This window comes from Wyeomyia smithii, chromosome 2, assembly GCF_029784165.1.
Source record: "Wyeomyia smithii strain HCP4-BCI-WySm-NY-G18 chromosome 2, ASM2978416v1, whole genome shotgun sequence".
NCBI lineage: Eukaryota > Metazoa > Arthropoda > Insecta > Diptera > Culicidae > Wyeomyia > Wyeomyia smithii.
The window spans coordinates 84,493,761-84,517,035 of record NC_073695.1 but is presented as its reverse complement, the minus strand read 5'-3'; the positions used below and the strand labels follow the sequence as shown (position 1 = coordinate 84,517,035).

At 36.9% G+C, this 23,275-nt stretch overlaps 1 protein-coding gene across 7 annotated transcripts in view; it reads left to right on the top strand.

The window, feature by feature from the left end:
- Positions 1–23,275, top strand: part of LOC129725190 (SCY1-like protein 2) — a 331,670-nt gene that overhangs the window by 267,442 nt on the left and 40,953 nt on the right. The window contains exon 20 of one of the 7 annotated variants that reach the window (XR_008728031.1): positions 16,076–16,132. The exons of the other annotated variants lie outside the window; for them this stretch is intronic. The gene's annotated coding sequence lies outside the window, so the exon portion shown is untranslated. The remainder of the gene's footprint in view (positions 1–16,075; positions 16,133–23,275) is intronic. 7 annotated transcript variants of the gene reach the window in all.

Genomic DNA, 23,275 nt, shown 5'->3' with positions numbered 1-23,275 from the left:
ACATATTTTTTTATAAAACATTCGGCAAGGGGGAACGTGTAGGTAGGCTAAGGTTTAGCGCTTGAGTTATTTATCCAATTGTTTTGTAGTCAAGGAATGAATTGTATATTTTTGTTCAAGCATTCCAATGAACGTATGGTTTTTGCTTGAGAACCATGGGCAAATTAAGAAAAACGTGTATTTTCCGAAATATTAATAATTTTTCGAGCTTAAATTCAAAATAACTCGAAAACTGATGCCTTTAGAATGTTTACTACCAAGAGCTTTTTGATTCAAAATGACTCTCTGCATCTTTTAAAATCATCAGAATACAAATATTTTGAAAAATGTTTAAAAAATGTTGTTGTAAAAAATTATTTTTTATTTCTCCATCCTGGACTTATCTTTAAAAGTTGCGCATTAACGTCAAGTTTCTTTAAAAAAAAATAAAAAAAAATTCAACTATTTTTTTTTTAAATTGAAATTTAATGTTTATTTTTAATTTTTTTTGGTCAAAAAAAATTTTTTTTTGTACAATGTATATTTTTTTATGGTGCATTTTTAATTCCCTACAACTCATTCTCAGACAGTTTTTCTATACAACCAACGGTTTCTGGGCTACAATGCTTCGAATAAAACCTACGCCAAAAGGCATAGCCATTTTAGAATGTAACTCATGGGTGTAAAAAATCTCTCCATCTGTGAAAAATGCTCTGTTTGCTGAGCCAAATACGTGTGCAAAGCTTCATTCAAATCAAAAATGGTCGATATTCGTCCATAGGTCATTTGGCGCGATCTTGTTCTCTAGGTAAATAAGAACTTAAGGGCAAAGTGACAAATAAATTTACATGACAAAAAAAAAAATTCTTTGGAAATAATTGGCGATTTTCGGGGTTCTGTTGTCCCTACAGACAAAGGTCCAGTACCCGAATGTAGCATTTTATACAACTGATGAGCTTTTATTTGATATCAAATCCAGATGTATCGTTTGGAAACTGGCTAAAAAGGACTAAAGTTTTTCTTGAATTTTTCACTAAGCACAAAGCATTAAACAAGGTAAAAGATATTATCGATATGATGGTCGCGAAAATAAATAATTCCAACCAGGTTTCTACTTGTCCGTGGAGCGAATAAAATCATTATTTGCACCATTTTCTACAATATTTATATAGGTGAAACTTAGCGCAAAGGAAGATGGTGCTTTAATGAACGTTGAAGAACATCATGAGTATAAATTGGTGAGCATTAGTGTTCGAAGTCGTTATTTTTTTTTAAATAATTGTTAATTTTTAATGATACAACAGCAACCAGAGTAACATGATTTTTTGGCCAACACTCTGGGGAAAAAGCGAAGAATGCGAGGAATGGGACCGATGACAATAAATTTCATGATAAATCTGAATTAAAAAGATGAACACGAAACTCAAAGAATAACTTCCCAAGCAGCGAAATTTGTTTCGATTATGAACTTTGTGCATCACAGCAACAAATTCTTATGCGAAATTAAGTTACAGTTACATCTCAGTTTCATACACAATGACAAAAAAAGCGCAGGAGGTGGAGCCAATTGCAACATTTTCGTTGTTTCAACACAAGTTTCAAGAATGAAACTGCAATGTGTATGAACTGATGCGAGGAATTTAATAACAACATGGTAAATGCTGCATGGTGAAGTTTCAGCTCAAAAACAAATATAAGGTGAACGATCGAGCAAAAGTTGCTGTTACATGGCTTCAGAACATGACAGCAACTTTGAGAAGTATGTTTGTGTGTTTGTTTTTTGTATCTCGCAAGCATCACATTGGCAACCTATATACTCCACCCACTAGATCTATTCAGTGAAGGTTAGGTTTTCAAATGCCGTTTACACGTATCAACAGCAAATCCAACCTCGCGAATTACGTTGTTGGTGTGAAGATTTTTGAAGCAGCGATGCAACTTTAGTTGTTGCTTGTTTCTTTACAATTTCATCGTAGTAACAAAAAATGTTTCTTAAAACCTCGGAATTTCATTAGTGCAACAAATGATTACTATTTATTTTTTTATTATGTTTCAATTGTTGCTTGGGTTGCTTCATTTGTTTCAACAAAACTCGAAATATTGTAGTCTTTCAGCAACCGTCAGATCGATAATGTATTTTACCTTGATTGAAGCTTTCCTTGAAACTTAGTGAAAAAGTCAAGCAAAACTTCAGTCCTTTTTAGTCAGTTTCCAAATGATGCATCTGGATTTAATATCAAATAAAAGCTCTTCAGTTGTTTATAAAATGCTACATTCGGGTTCTGGGCCTTTATCTGTAGAGAAAATAGTGCCCCGAAAATCGCCAAGTATTTTCCAAGAAAAATATTTTTTTTTCGTCGTGTATGTTTATTCGTCCTTTTTGTCTTCTTACCCTTGAACTTCTTATTAACCTAGAGTAAAAATCTAAATTTTGAGCAGATCTATCAAGTCTAACCCTCTAACCCGGGCTCTTGCAGTTTTTGTGATTTTGACGGCATTTTGGAAAAAAAATCTACAAGGGACGTTTTACCTTAAATAGCTTATCTTCTGGTAAAGTAGGTAGTTCTGGTAAGGTAGAGTGATTATCCAAATTTTCAGCAAAATCTGAACTAAGCCTAGCAGGAAATATTGTAATTTTAGTGATTTTGACGGTTTTTGGAAATAAAACCTGCTAGAGCCATTTTACCCTATTTGGCGCACTTGGCTTATACATGAAATTAAAGCTCTTGAGTTGCTCTACAAAACGCTGTATTCAGATATTTTTTCTAGCGATGTTGAGAAGAGCAGAGTGACCCTGAAAATTATCAATTTAAAAAAAATGCAATAAATGCCCCGGGCCTTCCGCCACAAGGCCCACCCCCCCCCCCCCCCCCTAGTCCTGGGCATGACGTGAAGACAGAGTGGTGATCTTTTTTTTCCACGTTACCTTCCAGCAAAGCGTTAAGTCATTTCAAAATTTCAAATTTTTTTACCTCTATGTTTTTAAGAATAGAGAGCGCCACGACAATATCTTTCCAGGCCCCCCCCCACCACCTAAATGCGGCCCTAGGTAGAAAATCTGTCTCTCCTTCGTCTTTTACTCCTTCCAAATATAGAAGATGTGAACAAGCATCTGCCAGACGCACGAAGATTTTTTGTTAGACGTAGTTAGACGATCTCTGGAAATGAGATTCATTTTTCGTACATTAAAATTACACGTAAAGGCTGGTGCAATACCAAATTTCATGAATCAGGTCCAACAAAAACATTATTGAATCATTTTGCATTTTACCATGACTCTGCTGATTTTGTTACGCATTTTATTACGCGCTCACGAGAATAAACGACAGTTTTCTAAGCACCTCGAAACTGATCGTTCGCCCGAATCCGAAGTATACCGAGACATCACGATTTTTGTGTATATGATAAATATTTTTATTTCGATCTGTGTCAATGTTTTCATTGTACAAATCTTCGTTATGAATTCCATACATTTTATGTGCGAAATCAGAGCAAATGTAGTGAATAATAAGTTCTGTACCGAAACTGGGGAAATGACAGAACTTGAAAAAAAGTCGGAGTCACTTACAGCATTGGTTAAAAAAAACCTCGCGAAGATGATGTTATGGTTAAAATCCCTCTTAACCAAAAACCAGACACGACCAAAAATGATATATTGCGAACTCTATACGTGGTCCTATAATGACACATTTTTGTAATGACTGAAAAAAATTGCAATTGCATCAATCGGTCTTTTTCAAGGTCATTAATCATATTTGGAACACGTTAGTGAGTAATTTTTATCAAATTGCAACTGTGATCAACCACAACTCGATAATACTGTACATAAACGCGGTATATTCACCGATTTTATTCGAAAATTCAATGTGTTCCACTGATAATTCTGATTTCGTATCACACTTCAGTCTCAACAGCATTCCAAACTCCGTTTTCATGCCTGCCACCAGCCAAAGTCAGCACGTACAGAGTTTTGTTATCCCCTAGCCGCACAGCTGTAATATGCAACACACAGCAGCGTAATAAACTGTTGCGTTGCTGAGAGTGCTGTACTCTTGGTATATGCTTCCATCATTGTAAACTCATGCAAAGTTGAACTGAGAAACCTCTTCCCAGGTTTGAATTCAACTAGAATCTGTTTACTCACTACAGTTAAATTTGATTTTCAGTTGCACCGCGCACTCTAAACGATTGAGTTTAAACGCAATGCATGCACGATGTATTTGATGATGCAGGAGTTCGAATAGATACGATGAGTTTTGTTTTTCGATTGAATTTCCAAGGACATTGCAACAAACTGCTGCAGCAAACACGTCGTGAATTTTATCTAAGACTTGCTCGGATGCGTGTGCAAAGTCACCCTGCCTACCCTGGCTTCCATTCGACATGCGAAAAATTTGATTACCTGTTTACAAGCCGCTTCATCGTTCCAGTTCCACTGTTCACCAACACGAAATGAGATTCATTTTTCCCATATGGAATAAAATCTGTTCGTGTCTTGCAAAACTGAGATAATGACAGAACCTGAAAAAGGCTGTACCTCTTACAACATACATCTAAGCTTAATAATGGGACAAAGCGGATTGAAGGGAAGTTTTATCCAATTCCACAATTTATTGAGCTATCAAAAATAACTGCGGAATTTATCATTCTATTCGAAACACAGTAATATCAACTGTGCTTGAGTTGAACAATAAATAGTAATACGCTTTCCTTGATATTTCGTTCCTACCACTTTTCACTTTACACATCTGTGAGTGGACACGTATTTGAGCTTTAAATCTTTTTCAGTGCTCAAATGAATTTCAATATTCACCGAAACAGCTTAACATGTGCTGTCATGCTGTATGCCTCATGCATTTCTTCATAATTAAATATGCCTCAAACATCATTGCTTACCACGTAAACGAATAAAGAATAATTGTTCGAAAAATAATTATGGCAAACAGATTGTCCCGCACCGGATGCAAATAATGAATTTGCGTAAAATAAAAAGCATCTTTCAGTGAAATTAAAAAACACCATCCAGTCGGTCAACTACTATGAAATATCGACGCTACGAACAATGTACGGAATCAAGCTTATTACCGTAACCGAGCTGTGAAGCAAAAGAGGAGGTTGAGCTTTGGAATCAATTTTTAATTGCTTCATCTCCTGATGGGTACATACATTTTGTACAGCTGGAAAAGAGAGCGAGGGGGTGGAAAGAGAGAGAAAGAGAAAGATCATTCTGGTACCGGGACTCTGCAACCGTATAGTGAGTGAAAATATAAAATGGAAATGATGTGGGAATGACACTTGCGGACTTATTTTTTGCACCAACGGAAATTCGCCGAATTAGGTTAGAATTTGATAGCTAACGTAACAAAGCCTTTGTTATTATGATTCAACACTTGTGTACAATGATGTGTAATATGATGGCAAACGCATCAATTCATCTTCATTTTCTCTGTGCTGCTTCTCTGTTTGATGTAGAATGATTACTAAAAAAAACATTGCTACACTGCCTGATTAATGGTAGCCAAGCTTTCCCTGTAGGCTATAAACTGTGTTTAAAGCTTTTACCTGATTACTTCTACAGCTTGGATGAACGTCATTCTATTATCTCTTGATTTTTCTCTGCTACTTATTGCATTACAGAAAACACAATCGCCGTCCTATCGATTCGAGGAAAAATGAACGACAAAAAGTAATCTTCTTAGCAGAAATAGAATCAACCGGAACAGTGAAATAATTTCGTAGATAGAAATGAAAACTTTGTGTTCGCTGTCACAATTAAATACTCTGTTGCTCTTCTTCGGCTTGATTGTCTATCATTCTCTGCTGCTTTAATCGGTGTATTTCTGTCCAAATACAAATCATGCGCTCTACACTAATGAACTCTACGAACTCTGCCCGGGGACACACCGTATCAGAAACAAAATATACCTCGGGATACCCTGCCGAGCATCAAACACTGAAAGCATTATCGATGATGATTTCATCTTTACCATCTTCTCGGTAATCTTTTCATTACTCGGAATGACACTAGCCGACAAAATCGGGAAAACAAAAAAATACGTATTCCGTTAAATTTACATCGAAGAAAAAGCATATCATCGGTTTGTCAACTATAATTCTACGTAAAAATTGCATCTCTGTCTGATAACCAACTCACACCAATGACAAATCAGGAACACATTTCAAAAAGGGAACCTTTTTTAATTTGGGATTATTTGATCGAATGCAAAAGTTATGTCGCCCTGTGCAATCGATAGGAGCTTATGTTTATATACAAATTTTTACAAGGAAAGTCTTTTCAATATTTATTATTTAGCCACTTTCCAGTACACACAGTACGTAAAACAAAAGCTTTTCACAGCGTAGACTCCTGGGAGGAGTTCGATTCGAACCTATTGTGTTGGCTTTGCACAATCATTCCTAGCAACCACTACTCGAATCCTTGAACGCAAATTCGTATCTCCGCGGAGTCCCGCTCTGGCTGTCACTCACCATTTGAATGGCAATTAAAAACTTATTTCCTAACTGAAGCGGTGAGAAGACGGAACGAAAAAGCGGAAACTGGGTGCCAGAATTGTTCCGCTTAAATATATTTCATTCAGTTGGCCCTTCAACTCCGGTTTTCCGTTCCGCCTGTTTTTTTGCGGTAATGAATTACGCGACCCCTTTCAAATAGTACAATATAAAATCGTTAAATAACAATACCATATAATGCTTGAACCTTCTACTTAGATGCTATTTAATAATTATTGACCGTTCCTTGAAGCAATTCAATCGTAATGTAAATGTGTAATGATGAAGCACTATTGAAATGCATGAACAATGTTGAATGCACGCTTGATTTCTTCCGTCGAGTAAATCGTTCCTCCTCATTATACCTTTTACAAATGATTATTGAAAACGATGTGTTATAACAAATAAACAAAGAAGCTAAAGATTGAATATTGTTCAGTATTCAATTTATCTTCTTGTGCATTGGTATCAGTGCAGCCAGCTTCATTTATACGGAAAGAATGAAAATGACAGCTGAATTCTATTATGATCTGATTAGGTATAATCAAAACTTCATGCACAGCAACTACTTCAAACAGATCTGAATCCTAGTATGAAAGCAAACAAACCGAGATGAAATAGTTTCGCGCATTAAGTCTCAAAAACCAGTTCAAACGTTTTCCATCCACCGTTGCGAAGTTTTGATTGACAGTACCCAAAACTCATTTATTTTCATCGTCATCATCATCATCATCAACAGTCGTTTGAAATTGGATTCTGCGGTAATATATGCTGATTTATCCAGCCCAATACGATGCACCGCTTGCAATAATTTTGATTTCCATTTCGCTCAGCCCGCATTCAGAGGCAAAAAACACAATCCGCTGAAAAAATTACGGGAGGAGTATTTTTTCTCGTGAATGGTTTGAGTCACAAGATTTTGTTGTCAATTTTGATTGCTCTAGCTTGCGCTGGAAGAAAATTATGCTAGTCGAAGCGAGAATGATCCTTAAGCAGGTATTAGACGAAGCAAATATTTGCTATTTTTGGTATGGATTTTATTTTGTGCAAATAAAATTCGTACCAAAAATAGCAAATGTTTGCTTCGTCTAATACCGCTTTACTTGTTTAACTCTGATACTTCGCATAGAAATCATCAACAACTCTGTAGACCAAGGAGGTAGAATTGATTCACCTGTCAATTTATGGTCCACAAAATTACTATGAAAACCTTGAACTTTGTAATAGATTTCAATGCGAACATCGCTTTAAAATTTGAAAGCAGTCAGATGACTTTCAAAACACATAAGAATATGCCTTAATTTTCCACATTTAGTCCAATCTAGCATGAATTGTACGAATATGTGGGACGTTAGCTCGAAGAGGCTGAAATCATTCAACTGAAAATCGAATGCCTGTCATCACCATCTAAACGTCAGTTCCGAACAATTTATGCAGTCTAATAAACATGGAAACTTGAATAAAATTGTCTGCTGAGGATTTTAAAGGAAGCATACCACTCACAGTTAGATAGGTTGCAGATTATGGTATGTTCCTAAGGGAGTCTCTTCATCAGTCTGGAGTGATTAAGAACCAGTTCGCGAGAGGCGCAACCGCATGTTGTTTTGATGTGCTCCGATTGGGCTGAAATTTTCAAAATTAGTCAAACAAACGCTGAATATTTCAGCTCAATCGGAGTACATCAAAACAACAACTCTCAGAAAGGCGGGTGCGGCTCTCGCGAACTGGTTCTCAAGTCCCTTTTCGAGGCGAAAAAAGAGATGTTTTTTGCGTTTATTCAAAACTAAATTTGAACTTGAGACAACAATTTTTCTTTGTATGAAAAAAAAAAACATGACGAGGCACAAATAACAGAAAATGTGCACTCCCACGTAACATAGGGCAACCACTTTAATCAACAATTTTTAATCAGGTTGAAACTTTACACAGATATTCCTGTAGGCTAAAGATGTTATTTTGTGCTATTGCACAGTGTTTTATTTTGCTGATTTCTTTTTAGTGATATATTTCATTTGGAAAAGTTTCTATGTATTTTATTGCACTTTATTTTCAAATGGATGTAATCCACCTAGAGGTGATACGCATAAGTATGTAATCCACCTAGAGGTGATACGCACAATTTATTTTTTTAGGGCCGTTAGATAGACAGCCAGTGTCTTCAAGAAAGTTGTAGCAGATGCTTTGGCTAGCAACTTTGTCGAAGGTGGCAAATTTATGACTCTTGTATTTGCAAAGATATAGATAGCTGTGTTTCATCAACGACTGGTATTAGTTATACGGATCGGATTTGTCTGGCTTCTTCGGTCTTTTTTGAAGATATTATGCGACAATCTGTTTAAACTGCCCGACGTTTCGACCGTTTTTGGTGACTTTTTTTTTAAACTTAATAAACTTCCCTTGAAAAAGGCCGCCCAAAACGACGGAAACGTCGGGTAATTTACACAGATTGCGTTTGTTACCTTTAAAAAAGACTGAGAAAGCCTGATTAATCACACTCGATATAAAAAGTTTCGTATGAAAAGTTCACTCAAATAATAATTTTCAACGTAACTTTTTTCGAAGATTATCTACATACTCATATCTTCTACAAAGTTATACAGAAAGACATATTCATGCCAAACAACGTAAAAAATACGTTGAAAATTATGATTTGAGTGAATTCTTCATATAAAACTATTTATTATTTTTTATAAAGTGGTTTTCAGATAGTCCAGCAGACACGCAATTTAACTAAGAACAATAAAAATATGTTTATATTCCTTCATAAGCAAAGAACAAGATGGTGAATAACGCCATAAAACATTCCAAGAAAACAAAATACGGGTACTGTAGAGTCAATAACAATAGGGGTAATTTAGATGCAGCGGTCTCAATGCCCTTGTTCAAACACAGCATCGTCCAAGTCCCAGCAACGCTCGTAGACGCTTGAAAGGTGATGGTGGAAGACCTTTCGTCATGATCCCAGCCTGTTGCTCCGATGTTCCAACGAAATCAATCTTCAGCACATCCTTCTGTAGTAGTTCTTTCAAAAAATGATACTTGGTGTCAATGTACTTAAACTTGCCGTGATCACGACACTCTTACGCAATCCGAATAGTAGACTGATTGTTCTCATACACCACTATCAGATCATCCACCTTCAGTCCAAGATTCGGTGCATAAAGCCGATAACTCCGCCTCGGTCGATGATATTGACACTGTCTGTTGCTTCCGTGTTATCCAGTTCACAGTGTCCAAAGCTTAAAGCTGTATCCAGTTACAGAGCGATGATCAATCAAATCGTTAACCCAGTCTGCGTCTGAATATGCTTCCAACACTAGTGCCCCTTCGTCATTCCGGAAGATAAGTCCAGCATCCCGAGTCTCCTTGACGGATTTAGGATTTAGGATTCGGACAGGACTAAAACTGACTAATATAATTCACACCTGCCGAAAGATCCGGTCTCGTGATCAACGAAGCGTACATGAAGCAGCCAACAAGCTCGTGAAATGGCTTCGACGTCCTCTGCTTCTCAATTCCCCGCGTCAGCCTCAACCGATTCTCCAACGATTTGCAATCAATCATCTCGAAGCGATGCAGCGAGCTTTCGAAATCACTTTTTTGATGAATCCGCATGAATCCATTCCACAGTTATACCCAAGAACTGCTTCACCTCTTGTATATCTGTCATCTAAAATTCCTCTGAAAAACTTCACTTCACGGTTTTCAAAACATTCAAAAACGAGTTAGCCAACAAGATATCATCAACATGGAGCACAACGATGACTTTGTTCTTTCCTTCACCTTGTCAAGCCTCGCATTGTACCGGTCATCACTTCCATGCTTCAAGCGAATTACCAATTTACAGGAAATCGCCGTTCGGCCTTCAGGAAGAGGCGTAAGCTATTAGGTGTTGCAACTGTACTCGGAATATTATCGATGTAGTTCGAAGCACTCGATGCAAACCCAGCATTTTTATATTCGAAATCTTTCGATTTTCGGTTTCGTGACAACCGAACTCCCCCACAGAGTTCCGATTTCTCCACCGACTCTGCTTATGCCTACGGGTATCGGTATCTGTTCCAGTCGAATCTTTCAAAATGCTTCCAAATTCGTCATCCGATTCATCCTAAACCGGTTCTGGGTTTCGATTTTCCAGACCCTCATCAGAACTCAGAAGTTCAAAAATTATACATCATAGGTACTTCGGGGTACAATCAACAATTGGGGTTTCAGAAATCTTCCAACCGACCACCTTCACAAGCGCTTCGGTTTCTACAAATAGCACGTCACGAGCCACAACAATTACTTTCTTCTTCGGGCCCCATACACGATAGCCATTCGGAGAATACCCCACGAAAATGATGTGATTGAACACTCGCCACCCAAACACTCAAAGTTTCGAAATATTTGGCTCACGTGACTCCCACAACTCGAATGGAGTTGATTCCACATCCAGTGAACTGGGCTGGGCTCCTATTGACCAGATATGCAGTCGCCTTGTCGCGAGTCCTGTTCATGCGTTCGCTAACGCCGTTCTGCTCCGGGGTATATGGCACCGTGAACTCTTGTTGAATTCCCTTCGACCTACAGAACTCTTTGATACGTTTACCACAGCACTCGTCGCTATTGTTGCTTTTTGAGCGGGAAATCCTCCTTTCGTGCTTGCCGTCACAATTTCGTAGGCCGTAAATCACTCCAATACATTATCCTTAGGCGCTATCAAGTACACAGCAATAAAGTGACTCCAACCGTCGATGAGAGTCACGAAGTATTTCGATCTATACAGCTTCTCTGGTATCACAGGGCCACACACGTCCTAGTGCACCAACTCGAAAACTCGCGACGTCGACGTCCGTTCTTGTCCGAATTTAGATTTAAACAAACCACCGATTCATTCCGAACCAGAGCCTTCAGATTCTTCTCCAGTTCCCGATCACTACCGATACCACTTTCACTGTACCATCAGCCGGGGTGAGATTGTGCCAACCAACCCGTGACTTGTCAGCCATCTCCTCCGGTTCAGCAGACTAGTCTTTCTTGGTTAAATATTCGAGGAATCTAATTAAAGAAAGATCGGTCTTGTGATCGTTATGTGATGGCTGACAAACAATGGGTTTGTATAGTACAATCTCAACCCGACTTACGGTACCAGAATATATCACGATAATCGATTCGCCATCCATGGCCACAGCAATCTTGACCGGCTTCTACAACACGCTAAGGATTGCACCCCTGTCGGATGCATCCGAATCATTGAACCACCTCCTCTTCTGTGGTTCCATACCACCACTAACGCCAACGAAACTAACGCCAGTCTGATTCGAAGTTTTCAAATGTCAACAACAAATAAAAAACTGTGTCAAGATTGTCCATTTCCGCTCCGGTACCGTGATATTCCCGCAAAAGTCTATGGAACCCCAAAAAGTGTTCTTGAAGTTAAAGTCGAGCCGCAAATAATATAATTAATATTCATTAGCACTCTCTTCAGCGCGTCACAAACTTGCTTCGGAGTACACTTTTCCTAAACTTATTCAGCTGAGAATAATGGATTCTTGACATAAGGAGAGATTTGCACTTCCTCTCCTGCTTGACGCGATTTCCGAGAACAACTTTATTCTACTTTTTCATTTGCACATCATCATCGATTTTTTTACGGATCTCAGCAATATCGGCTGTCTCACGTTCGATGCAGTTGAGCAAGTCATGCTACTCCCGCAACTCCGTCATACGGAATTTCCATGCCGAATAATTGCTCCCGTCGAGTGACGTCTCATGATATCGATCGTTTTACAATTTCTCCACTATCGCGACACTTTCAACACTGGGCCCATAACCTAAAGTAATTTTCTGACAGTCCAGGAGGAAAACCAGAGATAGACATTTAATATTTTCGACAGAGTTGCTAGCATAGGCATCTATTATAACTTGCTCGGAGACACTAGCTGTCTAACTGTTCTAAAAAAATAAATTCTCTATATCACTTCTAGCTGGATCAATCACTGAATCGTCCATTTCAAAAGCCGTGCAGTAAAATACATAACAAATAATCCAATCTCTTAACTACACTATATCTCTAAAATCAAATAAGTGGACGCTATCAATTGGAGGGTTTATGCAAAAATAATATTGCTGATTACAAATATTTTCAGAGCCAGAACATTTCAATGTGATGTCTTCAGTATACAGTGCCTCCACAAATATGGGCACATTTACGCAAATACGTCTATTCTCATGAAACTGAACAATTTTCACTGGCAGTGGTATTTTTTATAACTCAATTGTAACCCTATTCATACGATTGAAATGATTTAATGTTGAAAGTGTTACTAAAAACAATAATTCTGCTGTGGGTCAGTCCATATTTTGGCTGTTTTTATTACTTTTGCATGAAAATACATCACGACCTGATAAAATGACTTATTATCAAGCTTTTACAACAATTAAATAACTTATGTGATGGATTTTGATGGTTTTATAAACTAAATGATCTTGAAGGCCCAAAGTGATCCATAATTGTGTCTTTTGCTATGCAAGTACTATTTTTTATTTTTTTTTTCTTAACCGATTTACACACATCAGCTGCAGTGAAACTGATTGTCGATCGAAAGTATACATCAGAACACAGAAATAGATAGTAAAACATTCGTAGTTGATAACTTTTCCGCTTTTATATTGATTTTTCAACATTTAGGCAATACGTTGACTGACCCATAATTGTAGAGGAACTGTAGTTGCAGATAAAGTTTTATCGTTCTAAGAAATATGCGCCATAAAAATAAATTAGAATAAAATGAAAAATGATTCATTACAAAAATTAATTGAAAAAAAATTTCCATGAAAATTACAAAAGGTTAGCTAAACATTGATGGATGTCTGATCATGGACAAATTAAATAAACAAAGGTTGACTTTTCGAAAAAAGAAAAAAAATTGAAGCTAGAATGGTTTGCTCGATTAGTATAGTTGAAGACAGTAATTTTGTCTTTGGAAAAAATATACAACATAAGACAGTGGATTTTTTTTAGGAAGCAACCTGAAAAATATTATTATGCATTTAATTTATTATCACTTTCAAAAGATTTCAATTTTTTTATCGGAAACTTCGCTAAACATCAATAGTTCTTTAACTAGAGAAACAAATCCAATAGAAGCGTTGATTTTGGATTGCCGTTTACCGATGATACGACATGATTCTAGTTCTCTTACTGTTCTCCTCTCCGCACACGCTACAAGCAAACAAACCAGACATAACGATCATTTACACACGCTACTGGCACACTCACAGCTATTAGCAATAGCCGAATGGCTAAAAGTGAACGGGACGCGACAGATCCGGACATGTTAAGTAATGCTGTGCAGTGCTGCGGTCCGTCGGTTAGTCCGTCTGCTGTAAAACGTTACGATCGAGTGAGTCGCCTGCTCAGCCCGTTGTTATACTTGAGCGTTGGCTCTGCTAGGGAAGAAAGCTTTGTTTCAGCTCTGATTGGTAAAAGCATGCGTTCAGCAATGCTCGGCATTTTTCAATTGTACAATAATAGCATAACAAAATCTCAATTTTCCGCATTTTGACAGACGCATAGCTATTCTCTATTTTATAATCGATTGCTGTAAGAATGAAGAAAATTTGTTGGAAACTGGTTGGAAAATGGACAATTTTAGAGACGCCCTCCATGTTTTCTTTTTTATTTTCAACTTGTACCCCTATGTATGTTACCGTGAGACGTGATTCTACGTCAAATTGTTTTTTCCGATTTTTTACAGTTTATGTAAAGCTAAAACTATTATCTACGACTTTTTCGAAGACACTATACCTACCGATCAAACAAATCGTTTCAGCTTTAAAATTATTTTTATCATTAATAGGCACTCGGCTCAGTAAATATGTCAGCACAAAGTTTTTTTTGTGCTGACGTACTCGTCGTCAACCAAGTAGATGGCTATTTGGGATTAATTTACCATCTTCAATGTACAACAATTCAGTTGCGTTCGTTTTTTATAGACCGACAACGACGCCGGCTACGTCTTTACGGTATGAAACGAGATATTACAGTCGTTGTTTTCGGAGACCTAGTTTACCTCTGCATCTCCACGACTGCGACGAAAAGTAAAGTTTGGGTTTATGTCACCGTGCTTTAAAGTATTTCAGAAAGGAGTATTTCATGAGCCGAGAGCCTTTTAATGCTTAAAATATTTTCAGAGCCAAAAGCGTTTATTTGATCGATATAGTGCCTTCGGTGTCGGAATCATCACATTGATTGAGCAAACCGTTCTAGCTCTAGAAATGTTTGTAATCTTCAATACCTTTTTTACATTAACCCTTTTAAAAGTGTACAAAATCTGTGCATGTGTATCAACGAAAACTAGGTAAAAAAGGCCCAAAGTTGAATTGAAAATCGACTAAAACACTTCTACAGATAAAAGAAGACTAAAGACTAAAAGACTACAAAAGTTAAATTGTGCTCAAAATCTGTGAATAGTACTAAGCCTAATCTCGTATTCACACCGTCTTGCGAAAATTCAGGTCCATGTTCTGATTTTAATTTTTTTAACAAATAAATAACCGTCAAAATTTCTAATGATTAGGCTTACACAAAAACAAAAGTTTTAAAATTTAAACATTTTTTTCCAATAAAAAAAACAATGTTATAACAGTGTCTGATGTTCAAACATGCATTTAAATGCATCAGCACTATCCTGTTCAGTAGTTCAAATCGTACTAATTTACCATCTCCTTCTGTACATTTGTGAGCTGTCATTTGTCTAACCTACAAGCTATTATAGATGTTTGAACTGGTTTTCGAGTATAAATAATTGGGAACATAACAGTTGTATGCGTGGAATGAAATGCTATATCGTGTTAACAACAGGCTTTTTACGTTCGCTGTCAGTTTGCCATTTCGCATCATGCCTTTATTGAATGGTGTATAAAAATTAAAAAAAATACAAAAATCTGTATCGTGAGAAAGCCTAATCCAAATGATATCCTGCTTCAGTTGAGAAAACAAATAATTGAAAATACTTCAGCAAAAAAAGATTTTTTTTTAATTATTCCTCTCATTGTAACATTGTAACAGTTCCTAGGAACTTTACTGAGGGCTTTAATATCAGAAATTTCAGTAATAAAAAAGGAATAGCGTTTTGTGGAAGTTTGCCCTATTTAGAAATTCGTATAATGTTAACTGATTTCTATTTCAGATTTGTCATTTTTAACTATAAGGCAGTTCGAAAATAGATAACTGACGATGCGAGAGAGCTTAGTTGTTCATATTGAGTGTGCAGATGAATTTACATTCGCTGTGGAATACGTCATTGCTGAAAAAAAATTTTACCCTGAATAATCATACCGAAATCAGATTTTTCTGAAATACTTTCATCAAAGTGTTGCATGCATGGCTTATGATAACTTCTACCTTACTCGAGAGATAATCTAACATATTTTACTTCGGGGTACTTTTTTCAATTAAATCCAATTAAAAAACATTTTCAACACAACACAAGTCCACTCTACTGGTTAATAACCAACCCAATATTAATCCGCCCACCACTAACCCGCTTTAAAGATCTTCGTACCAAAGTATTACATTAAGTCCTTTTTTCTACCCCAGGAGAAAGTGTGCGAATCTCTGCAACAATCCACGTCGTCGAAAAGCAATAAAAAGAAGGCAAGACTATTGATTTTAGTATTTCTAGAACACACACACATTTAATTACATTATGCACCTTGTGTTACACACTGTACAAGGAACTACATTGCGGCCATAGCCATTTGAAACACCAAAAATATTTACGCACATTTTTTTCTCGATAGACTAGCAGTACAATCCACACATTTATATTCGCAACATTATGTTAAGCAAAATTTTCAACTGTAACATTTTATATAGTGTTGCAAATTGTAACACTCCCTCCCATTCGTAACAAAGCAAAACTTTTTTCCACACTGTCATGCTTATTGTGAAGTGAAAACTACATAAACTGTGAGAAAAAAGTGTAAGGTGCAGAGTTTTTCAATCATATCAATGCTATTGCCTGATTCGATTCATGAGAAGATTTTATACAGCACTGGAAGGTCATTAGTAGATGTTTCTGAAACTTCCCAAGGTGATGAGAAAAGTAAAATGAAACTTTCCTTTCCGTGTCCGATTGTTGCAACTAGCAACAAAATAACTAACTTCAGCGTAAATGAAACTTTCTAGAGTGCTTTTCCTTACCAATTTAATCGTAACAAAATATACTAACATTTAACCAATTTCCACATGATTCCTTATTGCAAAAACTGCATCCAATTATTTTTCAAAGATGGTTTGAAAATGAAAGCAAAGCTTACCTTACCTGCACCACACCTAAACCCGCTTTTTCATATGAATAGATTGTGAGAGAACTGTTCAATTGTTCGATATTGTCACAAAAGCATAAAGCTTGTTTGAGCGGCCTGGCCGCTGTATTCATTCAACACGGAAAACAAATTCTAAGAATAGGCTCAACAAAACGGTGACAGAAGGGACAATGATTGAATTGAAGCAGCGACGCTGATAATGCTTCGATGGTGGAGACTCAGTGTAAAGGAGCATTCTGTGAAAACCCTCCCAACACCTACCCGACATTTTGCAACTCCTTTTGATAAACATACGGTGACCTATTCCATCGTTTCGCTGGATTTGCTCGCATTCACCTGTGTCCGGTGTATCGCGAACAGGTTGTTTGATTGTTTGCCTTCTAAAGCAACCTTTGTAGGAGTTTAATCGACCTGCGAACAATATGTATTCAAATGTATGTGCTTTTTATAGAATATGATGAAAAATACAGATATTGGAAGGATTAAATAGTAGAAACTTCGATCAATCTGTTAGTCGACTTTCAGTTTAGCTTTCAAAATGATCTGTTTTTGTACACTAGCTTTCTAAAAATCCTGTATTCAAATAAAGCATCTGATAGAACCAATCCTGTAGACTGCCGCTCCTGTACAGTCATGCTAGCCCAAGCTTAATAAAACGTAGCATACATGTTGGGAAATGTAGATTCCGCCAGTTGTTAGACGACAACTTTTACACGATACAGCACTGCACAGCATTGAAAATCGTCTGCATTCAGTAATGTAGAGTCTACATCATACAACACAAACATACAAGCTTCAGAGCCGTGACATAGTGAGCAGGTAACTGGAAAGAGGTTTAAAAAAGGTGAAAAATTTCATTGGAATTTTTTATTACTGACCAACAGGTAAATAAAAAAAATACATTGCTGACTTCAGAAATCTTTCATGTTCAAGAATTTGCAAAATTCAAAACGATTTCCTTTAACTGTTACTACATTAACTAGCACACAGAGAATCCTGAGTATGAATTCCTAGAATAGAGATCAATTAGGAAATTTTCTCTGGGTGCGGCAAACAAATTCTGTCTGTTTCTCGGAAACGATTCTTCAAAATTCCGTCACCGAGTTACAAGTATTCGGTAAAATCTTTCTTAGTGTTAGGATAGGGTATTATTTTCCTGAGAAAAAAGGTTTCGTGTTCTAAGATGCCGTTAAGATGTATAGAAGTTAGGTTATGATAGTAATGCGCTCAAAATCAACGCGAATCGAAATAATGTCATTGAGGAAGAATAGCATTGCAAATTTGCGCCGTTGCTTGAATGTTAGGTGATGGATGAGCATTCAGCGTGCCACATACGATAGAAGCACGTATAAAAAGAATTGTTTTTGGATAGATTGTTGTTCGCGTTCTTTATGTACGACAGCATAAGTATCCCATGTTGCCATATTCGCTGTTTATCTTATTTCTACCCATTGATTATAACAATTGGCAAAAGTCCATGCACCAAAACCTTGAGAATTTATAAAACATCACACTGGCACAAGATTTGATCATAATCAATAAAAATGGTTTGTTCACATGCTTGTCGTTTCTCCTCAGAAAACCTCTAGAGTGCAAGAGAACATCTTGCACTGCGAAAACAACTGCTCTCACACCAAAGAGCAAATCAACGCACATGCTAGAAGAGAGCGACAGACGATTTTTATCTGCTGATCTCTGCGAGACAATGAACAATGGTGTACTTTCTCACACGTATGGACATCACGCACAATAATTACACAGCAGAGCTATCTGCGGTGCGTTCTACAGTTTGTTTCTTGAGCATGGCAGAAGAGAAAAAGAGATTGGGAGAAAAAAAATAGACTGCGTTGCTCGTGCTGGTAGAGTTTACCCTGGTTGGAATCGTTTCCGCGGGGTAGCAACACGAGGACTACACTTTTGCCCGGTAGGTTTTTTTCACTCTCCGGACTACTCGCCAGTGGACACTGTGGTGTACTTCTGCGTTTTCTCTGTAGAGTGATTTACCCCATTTGTTTCTATCAGATGTGGGGTGAGCTGGAAGTGTATTGGTCTCTCTGTAAGTTGGTTGAGACACTTTGGAGTGGAGAAAGAAGCAGTGTGGTGAAAGCATTTGCTACACGCAAGCATACTGAAAGGGAAGAGCGCGGTGAATTTTTTCTCCGCTCTTTCCACATACTGAGGAAAATGACAAGCATGTTTGTTCAAAGCCATAAAATCGAACAGGAAAAGCCCAAGCGATTTGAAAAACGTCTTGTATTAAAATTCAGAATATTCGTGAAAAATTCTTTAGAGTTTCAATTGAAAATGGCTTTTACTAAAATTTTCTACACGTGATTTTTAGGACCGCTTCATCAACACTCCAGGAGTTTCACAAGGCAGCAATTAGGGGCGCACTACTTTTTTAATTACTGCAAAGTTATTTATAGGCAACACTGATTGCCCTAGCATGGTTACACCATTCTTCAAACAGGGGGAAAGATGTAGTATACATATGTGCCCATTCGCATACCCCAACAGTTTTCAACTTGGGGTACGCGTCACATAAAATACTCTGTAACTCTGTTTCCAATGAAGATAGGAATTTTGTTTATTCGGCAAAGTTTTGCAAGTTCTAGAACATTGCCAAATACATTATGCCTCTATCTCTTAACACAAAAAAGTTAGTATTTTTGATATATGAAAAACTACTCACCGTACTCTATTATAGGTGAATTGGGACAAATGGAACCAACAAGAGTTTATAGTACTTGAACATAACTTCAAGGAAAAGTATTGACATCATTATTCCACTTGCTTCTTTTTAACTTATACGTTCTTGAAATTATCGAAAACATAAATTTGTATATAAATTTGTAAGAAAAAGTTCTACAGATGTATGGTCTTTAGCAAAAATGGGTGTTTTATGTGCACTAAGAACAACACATTCGTGTACAATGCAACTAACAAAAGTTAAGTACAAAAAACTAAAATTTAAGTAAGTTCCATATATTATACTTTATAACTTTGTTCCTAATGAAGATAGAATTTTCATTTTTTCAACAAATCTTCATATTTTTTAATCTTCTATAACTTTTCTGAATAAACCATTGCTCTATCTCTTTACAAAAAAAGTTAGTTTTTTTTTATTTTTAGTATGGTAAACTTTTCATAATTTTTGTATGCGGGTCATTTATACAAACAATTGTTCCGAATACACTATTAAGCTAGGATGAATGTGGAAGGCGCTATGGAATTAAGTTCAACTTTTTGCCTTATATCCACTGTGCGCTGGTGTACCCGAATATGATGCCGTACAATATTTCACAATTGGTCTTACATATGTAATAGATGAAAGTTTGATAGTGTGTCTTTTGGCTGAGCTACTCAATAACGCTCATCATTCTGTTTGCTTTACTGATAATGATGTTTCAAAGGTCTGCCAAAGTTGTTTAAAAAAAACGTGCAATCGCTTGAAAATGATTTGACGGGTAACTTCTAATCCCGATGCAAGCTATTCCTGCGTTTGTCATGAATCCTCCACGAGCAATTTCTTCAATTCAACGACTTCAAAGGGTTTGGCGTTTCTTTACATGGACTGTCGTCAGCATCAAAATTACCATCTTTAAACGGAACCAATCCCGGCAAGTTGTTTCTTCTAGAGCAGCATTTCCGTAAGCATTTTTTTAACTCTTGTTGCGCTTCGAATGCTGTTTCCTTGGATTAAAATAAAAAAGGTAACACTTCCCCAAAATGACGATTATTTAGCCCAGAATGAGACATATTCACAGGTTTTTAATATGTCAAAATCGACCTGCTGGCTGCTGGCGTCTTAAATTGACCAATGGCGAGAACTTAGTTGCGTACATAATATAAAGATAAGTGGCTATGCGCACTAAAGCAGGCTTGATGTATGACACACAACTTGTTATTTATTAAACTATCTGCAATCCAAAACAAAATAACCTTGTTGTTCTCCACTCCGCAGTAGCAAGGTCGTAATTGTATTGAGATATTCTTCTTTGTACATTCATATTTTTGATAAAATGCATTATATTACGAAACAAAGAGAATGATATAATTTGAAAAAGGTATTGGGTATAAAGTAAACATCGCGGAGCGGGGTAATTTTAGGTTAATCGAATACCCAAAGCGGTCTGACCATGACATATTTTTTAAATGAATTTTGATTGTTTTTATGGACTTTTTTGGGGTATTCACAAATATTGAGAAAATTTTACTGATTTTTTCGTCTTACGTCTTTCGATTACGTCTGCATCCCGTGCAGACGCGCAGAAGTGGGATGTTCAACAAAACTAGATTATACTGTGCATAAAAACAATGGAATATACAATTATTTAGTTAATTTTGCAATAAAAACAATTTTTGGTCTTTTCAAATCGAGAAAATTTATAAAACATATTTTTGATTTTTTGACTACGAATAGCGATTTCTTCTGTAATTTAACCATTATGTGCTCGACAATAAAACAGCCTTACGTACCCGATGGGGCACCCGCAAATCTCTCAACTTTAGCAGTTTTCATCAATGTTACTAATCTCGCAGTCTTTTACACGCGAGCTCTCGTTTATACTGCCACACATGCATGAGTACTCTTATGCTGATCCCTACCACAAATCTTTGTCCGTACGAACATGCTGCTCTATGCGCGAGTGCTGCACGGTGCAATGAGACATACTCTCCATGTATTGGCGAAAGTGCGAGTCGGATTCGAATAACAAAGTGCTGCAAGAAGTTGGTTCTGAACCACTATTCAATCTTGTTACTGAATATTATCAAAGAACTCATGAAACTTAATTAAGAAAGGCAACTGTTTTTTTTTTTTTTTCAACAAATGCTCCATTAAACCGTATTTGCACAGATAACTGAAACAAAAATAGTTTTCACGTTTGAAATAAATTAATATAAATAAAATGCATAAAACAATTAAATATAAATAAAATGCATGCACGAAGCATTTGCTGTACTATCCAGCCACTCGTGAATATTCGCGAGTGGAAGCGTTCTAGTATCCGACACGCAAGACGAGAATGTGTATATCCGGTTTTCCGGCGATAAGTTCCGAAACTGAGGAATTTTATGAATATTTGAACAGAATCCTACAGTTGGTTCAAAGTTCATAACATTACTTCCACAAGCCATTTTTCTGAATTTGTGTGTTATGCCCTCAAAATGTTCAAAACGGTCCTTCCGGAATAGAATCCACTGAGCCTTCTAGTGGCCTAGAAACAAATAATACAAGTTCGAATACCATCCCATATGGGTATTTTCAGAACCGGGATGATATCTAGAGATCAAGAAACGAAACCCGATGCCATTTTGGATTCTCAAATGGTGACTTCCGGTAACTGGAAGAGAAGCAAAAATGGCCGAATACCGCTCAATATGGGTATTTCCGGAGTCGAAATTCTGTCCAGAGACCGGAAATCAACTCCAAACGCCATTTTAAAATTTAAGATGGTGACTTCTGGTTTTCGAAAAACAGCCAAAATTGACCTCATATGAGTACTTTCGGAATCGGGATGCTGCCCAGAGACCTGAAAACGACTCAAACGGAATTTTCAAATTTCGAAATAATGACTTCCGGTTTCTGGAAATGAACTAAAAACGGTCGAATACAACCCAATGCACGCTGGGAAAAACCCAAATTTTCACTAATTAAAAGTCGCTGGGCTGGCTACCTGAAATTTGGCATTTCTTATGTAAAATTGGTCAATTAATCGATTGGTGATATTTTCTTCCTGTGCAGGGCACAGGAAAGTGTCTATATTTCAAAGAATACGCAATCATAGGGTGAAAAGGGGCTATATAGACCATTTCCCGTGCCCTGCACAAAATAAAACTATCACTAAATCGATTTGTTGACCAATTTTACATAAGAAATGCTATATTTCAGGTTTCTAGTCTAGCGGCGATTATCTAGTGGTAAAATTGGAACCCACATAATTGAATATTTAGCTGTTTACCAGACAGTTGAATTAGAGTATATTTCAACATACATACAACATACTTAAGATAAAATACTGTAACTCGCAACAGAGTAACTTAGAACTCATTAAAAATATACCATCTTATTTTGGACGCATCTGAAAGACCAATTGTTATAGTGTACTAAATGGCATTTATTTAGTACACTACTTGCCAATTATAACCAATCCCACAATTCGGTTTTCAGGCTGAGCAATGAATAAACAATTTATAGCTATTGATGGTGCTCTCAATCCTACTGACTGTCTTTCCCTAAAATCACCAATGAAACCTCTTGCATTTATCTGCTCAAAAGTCATGCACACAATTTTCATAGTGTTTCTCAGTAAAACGGCCGCAAAAACAGCATTCAACACGGATAACCAACACCACGCAATATGCACTTAGCACAGTAGCAAACCACTGCTAATACCTACTATCTTCTGGAACATAAACTAAGCACGCCAACTTGACACGCCGCCAAAGTAGAGTAGAGCTTCTCGAG